Here is a 19,792-nt window from a genome sequence, read left to right on the forward strand (position 1 = left end):
GCCCACTGTATATGTTTAATGTCTTTGATATCAGTGCTTCTTACCTCAAAGCACTTCCGAATTTTATTACAATGAGCGTACGTAGTGAGTGATTTTACTGTGCCTCTCAGACGTCCACCTCTGTTGACAGGCTTAGTTGGGGACAGTTGGTCACATTGCTGCCTCTGGTCTTGCTAGATAGGTTGAGGTCAGCCAGGTTGAGAGTTAGCTGGGGCCCGTCATACCTCACAAGGAATGGCTCTCAGTCCACACTCACCTCCCTCTGCCCATGCTCCAAACTCAGGGTGGCTTTGCCAAGTAAGTGGCCACAGTCACCAGGACAGGTACATTGAATGCTTCCCCTCAGTTTAGCTGCTGAAGCCCCAAGTCTCTTCTCCCCAGAACCCACCTGGGTGTACGAGGTCCCTCACCTAAGATAAAAGTTAAATTAGATTTCCCTCTTCACTGTGCTTCTGGTTTTGAACTTGGAGCTGCTCCTGAGCTACCCCAGGATGGCACAGTCTCTGGTCACAGCACCCTGTGCCCAGTGCAGGAACCATGATCGTCTGCAGCAGGCCTGTGTGCTGTGCTGCAGACTAGGATGCTCAGTGGGTGAGGTGCACTGATGAGTTCTTAGCATCGCTATTTCCATCGGTTGGTGAGTCAATCAGGATGGAACCCCATTGTAAATCATCTCATTGAAAGACAGAAAGTTCTGAGTTAAAATGAGGTTGTGAGTGTGAACCCTCATCCTATCCAAGTGATCCTTACAAGAAGAAAACAAGATACCAACATCACAAAGAAAGACCCCAGGGAGGGTAGCAGTACAGAGTCTTCAGAAGCTACGCCTTGAACTTGGACTCCAGTCTCTGGAGTCACGCGAAGATAAACTACTGCACGAGCTGTACCTTCCCTGGTAGAGCCCAGCTCACTCACACTCTCCAAGCCAGTGCCCTCAGAGCCACAGTTCTGGGGGTGGCATGGAGACTAGAGGAAGGTAGCAGCTTTGGGGTGGGAGACTAGAGGGATGATGTTCTCAGTGGTTGAGAGCACTTAACCTCCTGCTCTTCAGGAGGACCTGAGGTCTGTTCCCGGCATCCACATAGCAGCTTACAACTGTGTAACTCCAGCTTCAGGGGATCTGATGCCCTCTTTTGGTGTCTGTGAGCATTGCGCACACACACACACACACACACACACACACACACACACACACACACGGTAGATAGCTATGCATGAAGGCAAAACTCATACACATGAAATAAAGATTAAAAAAATTAAGCAATCTTTTTTAAAAAAAGGTTTTAAGAAAAGAAACACTTCAGAAGAACAAGTATCAGCCCAATCATTTACTTCATACAATGAATTGTAAAGTGCCCATGGGTTTCTATAGGTGGGCAGATACATGGCTGAACTGGAACTGTTCTGGGAATACATAGAGGCTGAACAAATCACCATGAAAAACTGAAGGATCTTGGAGAAGCACAACAAAGAAAATGAGCCCCCTGCCCACTCCCTGTAAAGTTTTTTTTTATGGTTTTCCTTAGTTCCCCTCTCCCTTCCCTTTCCTCCTTCCCCCCTCCTCCGTGGCTTTTCTTTCTAACCTGTGTGCTCTTCCCATATATTTACAGAAACATCATTTTGGCAAACTGCCTCTCCCCTTAACTCTGAAATATGAAGGTGTTCCCTACGTTATTAAAGGTTCTTCTCAAGCAGTTTTTCAATGGCTGCCTTCCAGCATCTTCCATATCTGCAGGTGGCTGCAATCTGCCCCACTTGGGCACGCACTTGTTTCTATTTTTAACTAATATAAGCACGCCCCGATAAACATCGTCCTGAATGCGTCTTTGTACACATCTCAGGCAGCTTCCTTGGGGCGGGCTTCCTGGAAATGGGATTACTAGTTAGGGGTTACTGACATTCTGAACGAGGAAGCATTAAAGCTTTCTAGTCATTATGGTGTTTTGCTGGGCGAGGGTGTAACCATTTCCTAGTGTCTGTGACATAATTTTAAATGTTTTCCAAAGATAAAGGGAAAAGCAAGAGAAACCTGGATCATCTACATCCACTGTCAGCACAAGAAAGGGGCTTCCAATCACTGACTGAAACGAAGGTGCCTTTGAAGTAAGAACCCCAGGAAGGGAACAGAAGAGAAGAGTTGATGAGACAGAAAGGAAGGGGCGGCCTGGCTGTTTTACTGATGTGGGGTGGGGAGCCTTTTTGTAGATGGAAAGGGAGCAGTCTGCGTATCTGCTGTTTGGCAAGACCATGGGCTCACACTTTACCCACAATGCCCTGGGGCAGGATCCATGTGGACTGGTCTCTGGCCCAGCCCTAGGAACTGAGCAGAACACCTCTGGGAGCCTCTCATACCATCATGGTGCCTGTTCGGCCTTCTTACTCACAAACATGACAAAGCTCTGCTATGATAGGCTGGAGAATGAGGCCTGCCTGTGTCTGTGGAGGTTGAGTCAGAGAAGCCCAACCTCTCTAGTGGGGACTTGTGATGGCCACCATGCCCACCTGCCATTTGCTCATCTGGATGACAAACACTCATGGCTACGTTAACTCCACTACTGTGGAGACAGCTATGTGATGGCCAGAGGAGGGTGCACTGACTAGACATGTCACATAGACAATGCAGGAGAGAAACAAAACACCCCTCAGCATACTCCCAGAGAGAAGTAGGTGAAGCTGGGAGGAGCTTCTAGCTCCCATCTCCAGGAAGGGTGATGATTTGTGGGTCCCAGGGTCCAGTCCTTCCTCCTTGCTGTAGCCTGACCTTGGGTCTGTGTCTCTGTCTCCTCCCTTCTTGTGCTCAGGTTGAGCTAATTCGAGACCCTCATAGAAAGAAGCCAGCAAGCCAGGCTCCCCTTACTTAGATGCATGCCTTGTCCTCGGATATAAGCCTAAGTTCCAAAACAGGTCAATCATGACCTGATCCAGTGACTACCAAATCAGAGCAGGTGGCCCACCTTCTCCACTCTCATCTGCCAGAGCTGCGGAGCTCAGCTCCCAAAGCCCTGGCCCCTGCTGGTGCCAATCTAGTTGGGCCATTACTGCGGTAAATGGTGCCCACTGTGCAGACGGCATTTGAGAAGAAACGTGAGCTTCATGTTTGACCTGTGTCAATTACCTGGATCAGAGCACACAGAAGTCACCCTTACCCATTCTGCTGTGTCTAAGAATTGTCACAGCTACCCCATGGGTAGTTGGATGAAGGTTTCTCATGGGGTGTGACACAGAGGACGCATTTGGGTCCCACTAGTTAGCAGCAGGAGAAGGCTGTCCTTCTATCAAACACCCTCCAGCTACCATTCCATCCCTCTAGGATGAGAGTCAGCTCCACACACATCTACCAGGCAAGGGAGAATTCTACAGCCACACTCGCAAGGCACCCTCCAGGCACAGGCACTGTCTCTAAACCTTTGCTAGTAAGCAACTACCTTGGAGCCTCAGACACCTTTCACCAAGGTGAATGGCCCAGGCTAGCCACAGGGCTCTCATTCTGTACAGGACAGAGGAAAAAACAAACAAACAAACAAACAAACAAACAGGCTGGCTCAGAGCAGCCAGTGGGCTCCAGGGATTTTCATCGGTCAGCTCTCAAGGCCTTGTTGAGCAAGTTCCATACACGGACTTTGCTCTCTCAAGTTCCTGAGCCCCACCCCCTTATTTTATAAATGCCCATTGGTGTGCTGACCTCAATGTGATGACAGTGAAATGAGTCTGATATAGTGAAAAGACACCACAGTGTGAATGACGGGTAAGATGGCCACACAAGCATATTGTTCTTTGAGAGACACTTCCCAGGGCCCCCAGAACTCCAGGCAAATTGGAGAGTCAGGGAATCAGTCCAAACTATAGCGCTCACACCCCCTTCACAGGTTCCCTCTCTCTGCACAGGGTCTGAGAGAAGGAGCAGGGTATCCAGGGGCTAGGCTACACACACAGAGGTTTGCAAATCCCAATCGAGGCTCTCACCAGAACAGGCATGTGCACGCAGGTGCAAGCCGCTCACACTCACCTGTCTCCTCGGCTGCTGTTAGTCCACACTCCGAGGGTGGCAAACCCTGCAGGAAGATAAAACCAGAAAAGCGTGTCAGAGAGCTTGATAGTCAGGGTTTGGATTAAATTTTAAATTAAAAAATAATAACTATTTTATGAATGGGGCCACCATGTCATCTAGGGAGAGCTGTCTTAGGGCTTTGTCTTAGGGCTTCTAGTACAGTATAAAGCATCATGACCAAAAGCAACTTGGAGAGGAAAGGATTTATTTCAGCTCACAACTCTTAGGTCACACTTTATCACTGAAGGTAATCAGAGCAGGAACTCAAGGGTAGAACCTGGAGGCAGGAAGTGAAGCAGAGGCCATGGAGGGGTGCTGCTGCTTGTCTTGTTCCTCATGTCTTGCTCAGACTGCTTATGCAGCCCTGGCCCCCCTGCCTACGGACAACACCACCCACAGTGGGCTAGGACACCCATATCAATAATTAATCAATAAAACGCAAATCTGCCATAGGTGTTTTCTCGATTGAGGTTCCTTTTTGCAGATGACTCCAGCATGTGTCAAGTTGAGAAATAACCAACCAGGGCTATGATGTAGTTATGGGAATCACATGTGCCACTGTCCACAGTTAGAGGCCAGAAGACAACTTGGGGGAGTGGGCTCTCTCCTTTCACCATGTAGTTGGGGAGATAGATCCAGCTAGATCTGGCAACTCCAACTTCAGGATGGAGAGGGCTGAACCCGTTCCTAGGGAAGTGAAGGATGGGAAGGGCTAGTGACTGGATGCATGTAGCCTACACTGACGGCTGAGGGACTGAGACGATCAGGGTCCTGGGGCCACCATGTCATCTAGGGAGAGCTGAGTAGAGGAGCTATTGGCACAGATGTAGACAGGAAGCCACTTGGCTGGGTACTCCTTTTCTGGTGTCACTGGTTTAGATGGGGTGGGAGGAGAGTTCCACACTGTGGCCCACAGAGGGTGGTGAGGACACCTGTTGTCACACAAGCATCAGGTCCCAGGTGATCTCAAGAGAAGGAGTAGACTGTAGACTTCGGTGTCTCTCCACCCATACCCTTACTCTAATCTTTCTAGACCTTTCCATTGGCCAGACCTAGTGGGAAGATGAACAGGGCTGGAGTCTGTAAGGCAGCCATCCCAGGATGGACCATCCCTGGCTGTGGGCAGGGTGGGGGCCTGAGGAGAATTGTCTTTCATTGCTCCAAAGCCATTGCCCCAGCAAAGCTGCCCCTCAACTACTAGGCTGAGCCTCGGACAAATACTGCTGATCTCATAATACAGAGTGGGGCGTTCCAGCAAAGCTGTAGAGTATGTGCAGACAGGGCAGCCTAGTTAGCAGGCAGCTGGTGGTGCCAAGCCTGTCTTGCGCAGGGGGTGGCAGGAGGGGTCCTTCCATGTGGTGCCCAGCTGAGACCCATGCAGAGAAGTGCTATACAGAAGCATCACAAACCTTGACACTTGCTAGAGAGCAAGTAGAAATTCATGGGTTACAGTGTGATGGCTTCAGTACTACATGAATATCACGTATGTTGATCTGATGGGGTTACAGCCATGTCCCTCAGCTTAGGCATTCATCATTTCTGTGTTAAGAACATTCACCATTTTCTCTGCTAGTTATAACAAGATACATACTATGTGGTGGTCAGTCAGTTACCTCTCTGTAGGCATTGGGAGATGCTCCTACCCACTGGTACCCCATGCCCATCAAGATCCCGTCTCCTTTCCCCATCTTCCCTGGGCTCTGGTAACTACTATCCTGTTCTATTCTGCTGGATCAACTTTTAAAAGCTAAGAACAGTGATTGTCTCTCTCTGTGTGATTTATTTCACTCAATCTAACATTCTCCTGTTGCATCCACTTCACCATCAGTGATGGGAAACTCACTCTTTTTTATGGCTGAGTAGTATTCTATCCATGTGTTTTTTTTTTTTTTTTGGATGCACTCCTATAGCTAACAGAAAGCATGGAGTTGACCACTTGCCTTGCCTAGTGCCCTTTCTGGGAAGCCCCAATGGCTTTATTTCTACCCGAGGTCCTGAGCTCATGGGGATAAGAGTGTTGTCCCAGGTTGTAGGCAGCCAGTTCTGATCTCTGCGGTGCCCCATCTCCCCCAGCAAGGACCAGGATGAAAGATTGATGAGTTATCTGCCTTGGCTGCTGAATTTTTCATTATGAAGGAAAGAAGACCCCGTCCCTCGGCCCAGGAGGGCAGTTCTTGGGTGTCATCTCAGCTAAGGGTTTTGTCCTTGCTGACCATGGCTACGAACCTGTAACCACACTTTTCTGCCCATGAATAATGACCAAGGCTGGGAGGGGAGCTGCTCTCTCTTCTTCTAGCATGGAGGATTCTGGAATGACTCAGGGAATGACTGGAGGAAGCGAGTTAGGTCCCAGAGTGGAGTAGTAGGAATAGAGCCAGAGGTTGTCACAACTGTCAGTCAGTTCATACCCTATGTCCTTCTGAACTGCAGATGAACCCTGATCAGTCTGATCCTCTTACAGTCAACCAGCTGAGGGGGGCCAGCAGCCTTGGAGCACAGTTGCAGCTCAGGCCTTGACCCTTGCCTTGCCTCAGCTGAGTCAGTGCTCTGGAGAAGCAGGGCCCCTGAGATCAGCCAGAATGAGGGGGACCAACATCACAAGTGACCAGAAAGAGAGAACAGGGCAAGGCTGGGGGCCTGGCATCTTCCTTTACTGGTTTTGTTCCCAAGTGAGCTTCCTCTCTCTAGCCACAGGTTTCTCCTTCAAGCACTGGGGTGGAGATGGTGCTGCTAAATCTGGGGGGACTGGCAGATCAGAGGCTGTGTGGAAGGCATTGATGACCTGTTCATGAAGTTTCTATAGCAACTACAGGGGATCTAACAGGGGCTAAGCAAAAAGTCCATAGGGAAGAGTGGGCAAGACCAAAGCCACTGAAGTATAACCACCTTGGATTCCTGGGTAGGTGAAGTAGAAGGGCTGTGTGCTGCCAATCAGGAGGCTTCCTAGAAGAGGAAGCCTGAAGATACACCTTCTACAAGTCCACAGGGACTAATCTTGGGGGAATCCTGAGGTCCCTTCTGGGCAGACAGAGAAGCAATGAGGTTCCAGCATGCACCTGGCTTTCTTCTGGATGGTCCATCAAATCATGGGGCATTGGTTAATGTTCATTGGATCTTCACCAGGATTCTTACTTCCTTCAGGATTGCTTCAGCCCATGTAAGTCCCAGTTCTTCACATGTTAGTAGCATCCAAGACCCAACCCATGTACCCCCAGCCGCCTGTTTCCAGGAGCCCTGGGTTCCCATCTCAGGGCTGCCCTCTGGCTTGAGTGTCCCTGTTTGTGAGCTGGGGTTTAGGCTACATTCAAGCCACCAGATGAGCTTTGGGGGATGCTAATCTTCAGCACTCTCTAAGTCTGACACCACAAGTGGAAGTTTCCGAAGCACTGTCTGACGCTGGGCGCCTGAGCCCCTTTTGTTGATTTTATAAGAGACAAGACCTGGCTGAAGGACACCAGCTTCACTTAGCCCAGCTCAGCCTTTCCCATCCTTATTGATCTCAGGATCTCTTCTGGAGTCACCTGGCATTCCTCAGGATGCGCTCTGAGGAGAGGCGGCTCCACTGATGTCTCAGGCACCTTGCCCACTCTGCCAGTAAGAATCTGGGGTGTGGAATTTCACCTCTCTGGGTAACTTCTTCACAATGTTCCTATTTCATTTCTGGCCAAGGTGTGTGGATTTTCCCTCCATGCTCCTACTCAGTCTACCTCCCAAATCTTTGCATCAAACTAGCACGTATGTTTTCTCCACAGAGCAGGGCACAGCTCCTAAGGAGGAACTGCTTGGAGGGGGGCACTACTTCAACGTGATTAGAATGCGTGTCTAGGGCCATAGTGAATACTGAGCTCTAGGAAGCTCACAGGGGACTCTCGGCTTTGCATGTCAGACATCAGCTCTGACAGGATGGATGGATGGAGAATGAATTGAGATATGTACCATGCTGTAACCGTTAGCCTTTTCCCAGCTGCCCCATGTTCCTTAGCTGGTTTGTTTTGTTTTAACTGGAGTGGTGACTAAGCAGGGACAACGTTCCTTATGGCTGGCACCTGGCAGGAGCCAAGGTCCAGGAGAAAGTGAGCCTCTTTGTGTCTGAACAGAGCCAGTGAGCGGCAGCTCTCAGACCCCAAATACCCTTTTGAAATCTGAGCCCATCACGGGACATTTTTTTCAGATAAGGAATACAATTGATACTAGCTTAACTGCTCCAGAGGAGGGTGAAAGGACATACTGGTATGCTGGAGCCTAGCCCAGCCCAGCCCAGGCCTGGGGCTTCTGTTTTTTCAGACTTGTGTTACCAGAGAAGGAAGGGTCTTCGTGAGTCACTGGGCAGTGGCAGGACTGAGCAAGATGTCACTCTCTGTTTAGAGTTAGCTGTACCATGAGGCATTCAGAAGGCCAAACCCGGGGCCTGACACTTCCATGAGCTTTGGGGACTAGGGCTGTCACAGCAAGGTCTTTGGGAGAAAGGGCTACACCTGACACCCTCAAGGCTTGGGTTCCGCTTTCTGTATTGGTTTTCCTCAGAGGTCAGGGCCTGATGCACACCCACCAGGTTGGGTTACAGAATCCATTCCACTTCCTGACCTCAGGCTCCTGGAGGTCTCAGTGGGACCAGTTCAAGGGTGTCCACAGGGGTCCGAAGACAGTGGTTAGGGTGTTGCTAAGAGCTCTCCCTAGGAGTGGCCCATATCACCCAGGGCCCACATCTCCACTGTCACCTAGTGATAGGTGGTTTACTGCAGGAATGAGTTAGCTCCATGTGTGGTCCACTGGCCGGCTCCTGGTAGGGCAATCTGATGTAGGGAGTGTGGCCTAAACATACAGGAAGTACTGTCCACTCAGCATTTAAGCCTTCAGTCATTTGATTTTGAGTCAGGGCCTCTAACCCACTTTGTAGCAGAATAATCTTCCACTCTTGATCCTTTCGCCTCCACCTCCCAAAGTCTGGGATTAGAGGCCCCTCTTCGAATTTCTTAATTGCGATTTTCTACTTACGATGGGTTCTTTGTCCATTTATGAAACAAATGAAGGTTAATTTTAAAATAAAATTGTTTTGGTAACCGTAATGATGATGACAACAACAATACCAAGCTAAGCGTTCAGAATAAAACAGCAAGGGGTCTCAGTGTGGTTGCTTTGATGGGCAGCTATGGAGGAAGGTCTATAATGACAGGGCTCTAGGAATCTGCCACAGCTCACACAGGTACACTAAATGTCCATGCTGGTGTCAGAACTCTTGACAGACACAACAGCAGTGTTCACAGCAAGATCTGGGACAAAACCCTCAGAGATGCTGCTTGCACCCTTCCTGTTTGGTTGTCTCTGTGAGGCCAAGAGCAGAGCCCTCTGTAAGCGCAACCACTCAGCACAGAGGAAATTCAGGCTTCTAGCCCTGTGCCAACAGGGTCCTGCAAGCTCCAAGGAGGCTGAAAATGAGCCTCCCAGGAAGTCAATCATGGAGTCAGCATTCAGCAACAACCACAAAAAGGCATGGCTGAACACCGGGATGGAGGGCAGATACACAACGGAGAGAAAAGTGGGCAGGTGGGTGGATAGATGGATGGGTGAGTGGGGGGCACATAGAGACAGTGAAGGAGATAGATGGGTAGGTCAGTGGATGGATGGAGAAAGAAGGAAGGGGTGATTGGGTGGACGAGTATATGGATGGATGAGCGGATGGGTGGGTGAGTGGATGGATAGATGGACAGATGAATAGATGGATAGATGATGGATGGATGAGTGGGTGGGAGGATCAGCAGGTGATAGATGGATGATTAAATTAGAAGGATGGATGGTAGATAGAGATTCAGGTGGAGAGAGAAGGGGATGAACAAATGGTGGATGGATGAGTAGATACATGAATGGGTAACCACATCATCTTTGGTCACTTAGGACCACCTGCCCCACCTCACCTATCCATCAATGTTTCCATTCTGTACAGAACTAGAAAGTTCTCTGAGACCAGAGAATTTGTGGTGACATTTCTGATCCCATGGCAGACAGGCCAACACAGCACTTTCCCCTACCCCATACACTAGGGTGCCATGAGGCCAGGATAGATGTTGTAGCCTGAGAGCCCAAAGCCTTGGTTGTTTCTTTGATATCCATTCTCTGATCTAGTGATAGGCCTCAGTTTCCCCATGTCTAATAAAGGAGAGTGGGTCAAACACGTTTCACTATCTCAGAGTTGTGTGGCTGAGAGATGCCAAGCCTACCCTGACAGTTATGCTGGATCAGAAGACTGGCTTCTGTATGCAGAGGGACCCTTTTTAGGGGTGTGCAAAGGCCCTGGAGACAGTCCAGCTTGGGCTCCAGCTGGCTCTGCTTTTGGAGTCAGCTCCTATAAAGGGAAAGAGGCAGGGAGAGCAATGAAGCCAGATGCCTGAACCCTAGCTGCAGTGTTTCCTTACTGTGTATAGCATCATGGAGTTGACAGACAGAATGAGAGCACAAGGCAGAGGCAGCAGGGAGGAGCCCAGGCTTTGGGTTAGCTCCAACCCTTGCTGGCTATGTGTGCTGTTTCTCCAAGTCTCATAGTTTCCAAAAGGTGAAGCTTCACTTTTGTGACAACCTACAAGGTTGTGACAGGGTCAGTAGATATGTCCTGTCTGTTAACTGCATTGTGGGAGGCATTACTCATTGGGATTCTCCCCAGGGGGCATCTGGGGCAAGTGCCTTTTCAGCTGTGAAGTGTTTGTTGAGTGCCTCCAATGTGCTGGGCCCACTTTGTACTCTGGGGACCCAGTGGTGTTACGTGGCCCTAGTGTCTGGCCTTTCAGAGTTTATGCTCCGGTGTCCATCTAGCAATCAGCCACTCAAATAAATGAGAGAGGCCACCAGGCACAGGTCATGTAAGGAGGAGGTGCCATAGAAGCTACACTGGGAACCCACTTTTCCTTGGGGGCATTACCATCAGGGAAGTGACAATGTGGGACTCAAGGATGGACAGATGGAACAGGAAAAGGTGTTGGGGTAAGATGAGTTGGTATGGGGACAGGGGCAGGCTTGTCAATGTGCAAAGACCCTGGAGCAGGTGAGTATGTTGGAAGATTTGAGTGACCATCATGAGTTTGAGCCAAGAATGGGGGGCATGTGGTATCTATCAAGACAAGAGATGTAGGCAGGCAACTCTCCCTAGGATCTCACAAGATAGGCCTTGGGTTTTATCCTGAGAAAAATGGAGAGCCTGAGCGGGAGGAAGGTAGAAAAGAGGAGCCTAGCTACAGCAGCATGGGAGAGAGTAGACACAGGAAACCAGGGTGAAGTGACCATGTCAATGAACAGCAGGGCATAACAGTGGCCCCCGAAGGAGAGCAGTCAGGACTGGCTATCACCCAGGTGGCTACCATGCAGAGGTAGCCTGGGAGCCATCTAGTCACTACCCTAGTCCTAGGTCTAAAGCTCCACTGAAGCCCTAGGACTACGACAGCTGTGGAGGGGACATTCATGGAATAAGATGACATTGACAGTGCCAGGCACAGACGACAGGCTGCATCCTCCCTTCATGGCCTTTGTGAAGGCACTAAGCCATCTCAGTAACAGTCAAAACACACAAAATTCCCAACTCCACTCTTTTCTGACACCCCACATCCCCAACCAGGGTATTATGTAGCACAGGCTAGCCTCAGACTCATATGTAATAGAGACTGGCCCCGAACTCCTGATCCTCCTGCCTCTACTTCCCAAGTGCTGGGATTATAGGTGTGCGTCAACATAGCTGGCCTAACTCCCTTTAGAAACACAAAAATATTTAAGGCCAGTATGGTGGTGTGGGCAGCCAGTATGGTGGTGTGGGCAGCCAGTATGGCAGTGTGGGCAGTCAGTATGGTGGTGTGGGCGGCCAGTCTTATCTATAATAGTTTCCAGTAGGCCAGACAGAGCTATAGAGTGAAACACCCATGACAAAACCAAGAGAAAAGCAACCAAACAAAAGCAACAGAGCAGTAGCCATGGAAACTCTCCTGGTACTGTGAGCTCTCAGATTTAAGGAAGCGCTGTCCTCTGCAGCTACTGGGAACAGAAGTTGAGAGTTTGGACCATTGTACTCAGGGAAGCACAGGCCCTTTGGATGCCACCGAAGAGAACATTCATTAACTCTCACCTTTTGCTATTTAAATGCACATTATTTACTGGTGTTGACCTTTATCTCCAAGTCCTGCTGCTGTCGATTGGTGAAACCTTTAGGAGCTGGAATCCAGTGAAGGAAAGCCAGGTCATTCCAAGTGCCCTGGAAGGGAGTTCTGGGTCTCATTCTTAACTTCTCTTTTATGGTTATGAGGCAAGCAGCCCTCTTCTGATCCTTACCCCTCCCCCTCCCTCCATGATTAGCTACCACCAGCATGAAAAAGACTGAAGCTGTGAACTAAAGCAAGATGTTTGTTTTGTTGATTTTTTTTTTTTTTTGGAGATGGGGTTCTTTATGCAGCAGCTCTGACTGGTCTGGATCTCATTATGTAGATCAGGCTGGCCTTGAACTCACACATCTCTGTCTGCCTCTGCCTCCCTGGTGCTGGAATTAGAAGAGTGTGCAACCATACTTGGCCAAAATTTGAGTTCTCTCTCTCTCTCTCTCTCTCTCTCTCTCTCTCTCTCTCTCTCTCTCTCTCTCTCTCTCTCTTTCTTTCTGTCCTCAATTTTTTATTTGTGTGTATGTGTGGAGGAGGACATTGTGCACATGAGTGCAATGCCCATGGAGGCCAGAAGAGAGCGCCAGATCCCCAGATCCCCAGATCTGGAGTTACAGGAGACTGAGCTATACAGGGTAGGTGCTGTAAGCCAAATTCAGGTCTTCTGCAAGGGCAGCAAATACTCCTAATTGCTAAGCCATCTCCCCAATTTAAAGTAAACCCTCTGTAGTAGTTATTTTTCTGTTGCTGTGTCAAAATTCCATGACCCAAAACACTCAAGGAATGGTTTATTTTGGCTTACAGTTCCAGTGGCCTAGCTGCCCATCATGGTAGGTAAGGCATGGGTGGCAGGAGCAGGGACTGAGAACTCACAACTCACCCACACACAGGAAGCCCAGAGCTCAAACTGGGACAATGGTATAAACTCAAAGCTCTCCCTGCATTGTGTTCTTCCAGAAAGGTTCCCCTCCTAAAATTTCTGTCACCTCTCCAGACTGTGCCTCCATCCAGGGACCAAATGTTCAAACACATGAACCTATTGGGGACAGTTTTCATTGAAACCACCACGCCTTTCTGGAATGTATTGGACATTTTATTTTTACAGGCATGGGGAATGTACTCAAAGGCCTTGAGCTCACAGCAGCAAATACATTAATATCTGCATGAACACGCCTCACCTTCCATACCTTTTCTGTTTGCCTGAGCCATGGGACAGCAGCCACACCATCATCATAAAGCACAGAATGAGGAAACATCGGAAGCACACTTGTTCACACCATGAGGGCTGACCCCGGAGTTCAGTGTGAGAGTGTGACCCTGTTCAGCTTCAGGTGGGAACACGATTGTCCGCTGGCTCAGCTTTCAATCTGCTTGTGCCCATGAACGGCCACGGAAGCGCCATGCTGCTGGCTTGGGATTGCAAACCACGCCCATCAAGTGGTTGAGTTTACAAATTCAGATGTTGTGAAGCCTAGGTGACTGTCCCACCAGACATGGCCCTTTTTTCATAGTGGGCTTTCCCCGAGGCACCTACAGTTCAAGGCCAAGATCGCTGCAAATGTTCTGTGAATGTCTTTTGAGCACATAGGACACCCTGCTCCCACCATGTACGACATGCCACCTTCTCAGTCCCTCTGCTGAGACATTTTCAGAAAGTTGGCTGCAAGTTTAGGATCCTAGCCCTGAGAGGTGTGATCAAGCAGGGATGGGACCCAGGACACTTCCGGGCATTCTGGAGCCACACCCTCAGCCTTACTTGTGCACGCTCCTAAAAGCTGTTACCACGCACATCAACTTTCTTCAAGCTCTGTTTATTTTCCACCGCCTGCCAAGCAGGCAGCTCAGCACCCGAACTCTATTAATCCCTGGCTTCAATTCATTGTAACAAAATGTTGCCAAGCACCAATCCTTTTACAACCCACATGGGTGGGGGCGGGGTGCACAGAGGGTGCTCAGCTCAACGCTTCACTGTAAACACACCCACACAGGCTTGCCAAGACTGCGGGCCAGGCCAGAGGGTATGCTACTGGATGCCACCAGGTGTCTGGCCAGTCCCCACCCCCAGGGACTGACCAGGCATTCTCCCAGCTACATGTGAGGGACTGTGCTGGTTTGAGCTGGGCGAATGCTCATTGACAACACTTGAGGGCTTTAGTGGTAACGGCTTCTCAATCCTGTCTATTGAACTTCCAAGGCCCAGTTTCCTCAACTCAGGAAACATCATTGCATGAAGACTGGTTTGTTGAGAACTTAAGAACATTGCTACACTTCTTCTGGACTCTACTTTCCCGTCGTTGATTGTCAGGTGGAAGGTCAGCCCACTGCAGAGGAGGACGGACTGTGCCTCCCTCATCTCTTCTCCTGAGCAAACCCATGTGCTTCAGAGTAAATGGAGCAGAAAAGAAAGGCAAAGGTGGTTCTGAGCCGAGACAGGGCCCAGCTTGACTGGCAGCCAGCTGCATGTCTGGTGGGGGCGGCCAGGAATGCCACCTCCACCATCTCGGTACCTCAGCTCTCCTCAAATGGTTTTCCAGCTCAGGGTGGTGGCAGAGATCAAATGAGTCTGTAGCTGCCAAATGCTTAGCAGGGGGTCTGGCTCCTGGCACTAAGTACCTCTTAGTACTCCCTCAAGCCTTTTAAGAATTAAGGCAAGGGTCACGCAGGTATTCATAGAATCTGGTGTTCTTCCATTCTCGTGTCTTAACTGGCTGAGCGACATGCCCATCTGTTCATTAACGTTATTACGAACAACAAGCTGTAGGTTTTTTTTATCATCGCCCATTTCACAGATGAGGACTGTTGAGGCTCCAAAAGATGAAAGGATCTGTTCCAGGTTACACAGCTGGCAAGGGGGAGAGCCAGGACTCATGCCCAGTCCTACCCAAGGCCCACAGCTCTTCACTCCTCTTCCACCTGTCTATCAAGGACACCTCAGCATCTGCCCTGAAGGAAAGATCCCCGGAGAGCCAGGATTTGAGGAGGGTGGGCATTCAGATAGGCTGCTTGGAGCACAGAGAAGATGAGTTGGCATGACCATACATGGTACACATGCTCTGTCGCATGCAGGAGGAGGCAGGGGCTCTCTCCATGTTGAGCAAAAGGTAAACTGCATTTGGGACAAAGCCAGGAATGACTGGCTCTCAGCATCTGGAAAGTGCTGGAACATTAATATCCTAGCTTCTTAAGAAAAAAATTTTGTATTTTATATGCATGAGTATTGTGCACCATGTGTGTACTTGGAGTCTGTAGAGGTCAAAAGGTGTTGGATTCCTGGGAACTGGAGTTACAGGCCACTGTGAGCAGCCACAGAGGTTCTGGGAACCCAACCCAGGCCCTGCGGAAGAGCTGTCAGTGCTCTCACCCATTGAACCATTTCATTACCCTCTTCTAGTTTCTGTTCTCACAGATGAAGGGTCGGGAGGACTATCACGTCAGGAGGAACACCCCAAGATTCTGTCATACCACAAGAAGAGAGGGAACCCAGAGCTGAGTGGGCCAGGGAAATGTGGCTGAGGCAGTAGCAGACAGGTGCCAGGCCTGGCATGGCTTCTATCAGCTTAGCAGCTTCTGGAAAATTCTTCTCTGTGCACGTATTTTTGTTGTTGGCTTAGAGAGCCTACTGAGTCACCGAGGCTTCAGGGTTTCTGTCACAAGGACATCGGTGGGCAAGTTTGTCTTCCCCACTGTGCTGAGCCATCGCCTCTGTAACAGCAGGCAGCTCCTGAGTGTCACACGAGGCCACCGTCCTGGTCGGAGCAGCAATGCCCTCCACCTGCTCATGTATTAAAGACTCAGACCCCAGCTGGTGGGCCCGGTTACAGAGGTGATGGATCAAAGGGGTTCAGCCCTGGCCAGTGGAATAGGATTAAGCTCCTATCGAAGCCACCAAAGGCATTCCTGGGAAACACAGAATGTTTAGAGGGGCCTGGTTGGAGGTACTAGGCTATTGGGGTGCACTGTGGGGGCTTTGTCTCTCCTGGGCCCCTCTATGTTTTCTCTGCTTTCTGGCCACTATGAGGTGAGCAGCTGTGTTCGATGACACTCTCTGCTATGTGACACTACCTCACAGGCCCACAGCAATGCGGCCAGCTGAGCATCGACGGAGACATCGACGAGACCCCTGAAATGGGAGCCAAATAAAGCTTTCTTTCTTCTGAAGGAGAGTCTTCAGGGCAGGAGTGATGATTCAGCAGTTATGAGTGCTTGTGGTTTCCGGAAAGGACCTGTGTTTGGTTCCCAGAATCCATGTCTAGTGGTGTAAAACTGTCTAATTCCACTGTCTGAGGATCCTACACAGCCCCCCACACAGATATATACATAAAAATTATAAAAATAAATATTTTTCTAAAACAAGCTGCTCCCTCAGGCATTTGCCACAGTGACAAGAAGCTACCCTACAAAGCCACTGGGGCCACATGACCAGCTTACAGCCAGTTGGGAAGTAGCTGCACAGTGAGCCATTGACTCCCAGGATTCCAATATCCATCACAGCACAGCATCTCAAGGAGATCTTATATCCACCTCAGCCCAGGCATTGTCAAGGTGACCAAGCGACTCTTGCCCTCAAAACATGGTGCCTAAGGCCTCTCATAGGCATTCCAAGCTACCTACAACACATTCAGACCAATCTTCCCAATACCAAGACAAGGCCAGGATCTTCCCTAGCCTTGTAGGAACATGGCTCTTGGGGGTGGGGGTCACAGGAAGCTTTTATCCCAGGCTTAGGAGTCATCTGGGTAACTTAGTGCTTCCCTGTGGTGACTTGATTTCTCTAAAGAAGAAGAAAATGCAGAAACTGTCTGTATCCTGATAGACAGCATGCCCTTCACTCTATGACTCTGCCCACTGTTAGCATGCCAGCCTTCCTGGACTCCCAGACAGTGATCTGGGGATGACATCCTGGGATTAAAAAAAGTAGGAGTGAGGGACTAGATTAGCAAGAAGCCCCCAGCCCATGTACACTTGAGGCGTTGTGTGCTGAGGACCAGAGTCTTTGGGGTATATTAGTAAGGCATCATCATGGACAGTTAGCTCTATGCTGTCATGTGGATGTCAGAGGGGATTAGTCCCGATTGAGAGAGTATGGCCTTTTGCAGCACTCAAGAGTCTTAAGGTTGATGCCATTGTGACCTTGATGTAAGCAAGAATCAGGCTGGAGGGAGTGGTCAGTGGGAGCTGTAAGGACATGGCAAGCACCTGGTCAGGTTAGGTTACCTGGCTTCTACTTCTCACGAGAGTGGGAAACACTGTGGCTTGTGCCATCTTCCCACCAGTCAAGAATGGTGCCTGCTCCAGATTTAAGCATTGGGTAGAAACTCAAACATACATATGAAACTACATACATAATGAAACATCCATCCACAAAAACAAACTTGAAGACTCCCAAGTAGACTCCAGAATGATTGCATTCAGAATCACACCAGCAGGAACTCATGTGTATCTGTCCCATGCCCCTGTAGACAGTCTGAAGAGGACACCCAGGCTACCAGCCCACTTAGCCCACAAGTGACTGCAGTGTGTGTGTGTGTGTGTGTGTGTGTGTGTGTGTGTGTGTGTGTGTTCGCACATGTACTTGAACTCCATCTTGCCTGAAGCTAAGAGATCTGCTTAATATCCCACTTCCCACTCTAGTGCTCTGAGAACCAGGACCCAGGGGACAGAGTGAGTGGTCTAGGATGTTTCACCAAGTCTGGTCCAGCCTTGGTAAATCTCACAAGTAGTATAACCTCTGTAGATGTCCTTCTACACCTCCTACTCCTGTCCTCACAGCATGGCATCACTGGTCATGTTTGTCAATCCTGCCATGTTTATAATGACCAGGCAGGCAGCCACTGCAAAAGGTGCCCCGAGGTTTCATGGGTATTCTTGCCACAGCTTCATGATTCCGACAGTGAGGGTTGGAATGGGTGCAGCCACAACAAGGGTCCCAGGCTTTCCTTCTCAGTCTTAGGGGGAGGGGAAGAAGGAGCAAGGGAGGCCTGGCATCACCAGTATGACAAGGACATGCATTCTGTCCCTCAGTAGCAGGGAACATATGTCTCCAAACAGGGATAAAGGTCTTGCCTATTGACTTCACAGGGGTCAGGGAGAAGATCAGCCTGACAGGGGCATCCCATCTAAGCCCATAGGCCCTTGTCTGCAGCCTGCATCTGCCTGCCCTCCAGCCTCACCCCTAGCTCCTGAAACACCTTGCCCTTTACTTGAGCTCTCCCTGACTATAGGAGCCAGGGTGTTGCACACAGGAGCATAAGATGAAAACAGGGCAGCCTGGGTAGTGCTTAGGAGCCATCCAGCATCTCATCTCAGGACTGGTGGAGAAGAGCTGGCTTCAGGCCTTGACAACCCTCATACATGCAGAATGTGGGAGATTCTGCTCATTACAGCCAAGGGGCTCAGATGCTGAAGGCCACAGGAGATCCAAAATCTTCTATTAACAAAGATGGCCCCAGGGGCTGGGGATTTAGCTCAGTGGTAGAGCGCTTACCTAGGAAGCGCAAGGCCCTGGGTTCAGTCCCCAGCTCCGAAAAAAAAGAACCAAAAAAAAAAAAAAAAAAGATGGCCCCAAAAGACAAAGCTGGTACATTGATATCCTGACTTAAACACTTACAGAATTCCCATACCATCCAACAGATTTCAGCACTCCCTCTAATAATCCAACCAAACCACAAAACAAAACAAAATAACAACAAAAACAAACTAAGGATGGGCAAAATACATGAGAGAAAGTTAGCAGGATCTTGAGTGTTAAATTAATCAGTCACAGGTAACAGAAGAAACAAAGGCAATGCCTGTCTAAGATAGAGCACTGGAGGTGGTGGTGGTGGAGGTGGGGAGAACCACCCAGCCTTCTAGAGCCTTCAGCAGGACACTTCAGAGTTGAAGGTCCTATGTGCCAGAAAAAAACCCAAGGGAAAAGAGCCATATGCCAGTGTTGGGAGCAGTAAAGTCTGACAGGTAGACAGATGGGACTAGTGCTCAGCACCAGAAGCCAGACTAGAAAAGCTCAAGCTTCCTGGGACTAAAGTGTGGCTACCCATCAGTGTCTACAGCGATTGGCTCTTGGACCTCTACGGAGGAGAGAGGTCAAGAGTGCTCAGGCCCATTTTATAAAATGCTGAGGTCTTCATGTATTTTCAGAGACCCGTTATAATCTCCTTCCATGCCTCAAATTGCCTCTATACTTAGAATGCCAAATTGATAGTGTTATATTTGGCCAGTTTTATAGCTTCATTCCCATTGTTGTGATAAAGTATCCTGACAAAAAGCAAACTAGGAGAAAGAGTTGATTCAGTTTACAAGTCCAGATTGTAGCCCGATGTGAGAGGGGAGGTCAAGGCAGGAACTCAGGAAGCTAGTCACTTTAAATATCCATAGTCAAGGGCAAGGAGACATGAATGAAGACAGAATATATGCAGTCCTATTTGCTTGACCCAGCTAGCTTTCTCTACTGTTGCACTGTTTAGGATACCCTATCTAGGGAATGGTGCCACCCATAATGGACTGGATCGCTCTACATCACTATCAATCAAGACAGTTCCCCATAGACATGTTCCTAGGTCAAGCTGCAGTAGATGATTTCTTTCTTTTTTTTTTTTAAGATTTATTTATTTATTATAGA

General features: G+C 49.3%; 1 protein-coding gene across 10 annotated transcripts in view; it reads right to left on the reverse strand.

Annotated features, from left to right (window-relative positions):
• Atp2b2 (ATPase plasma membrane Ca2+ transporting 2) overlaps nucleotides 1–19,792 on the reverse strand; it is a 313,371-nt gene that overhangs the window by 241,913 nt on the left and 51,666 nt on the right. For all 10 annotated transcript variants that reach the window (XR_015685260.1, XR_015685259.1, NM_012508.9 and 7 more), the window contains 1 exon segment: nucleotides 4,007–4,052. The gene's annotated coding sequence lies outside the window, so the exon portion shown is untranslated.

The sequence above is a fragment of the Rattus norvegicus genome, chromosome 4, assembly GCF_021556685.1.
Source record: "Rattus norvegicus strain SHRSP/BbbUtx chromosome 4, alternate assembly SHRSP_T2T, whole genome shotgun sequence".
In the NCBI taxonomy this organism is placed as follows: domain Eukaryota; kingdom Metazoa; phylum Chordata; class Mammalia; order Rodentia; family Muridae; genus Rattus; species Rattus norvegicus.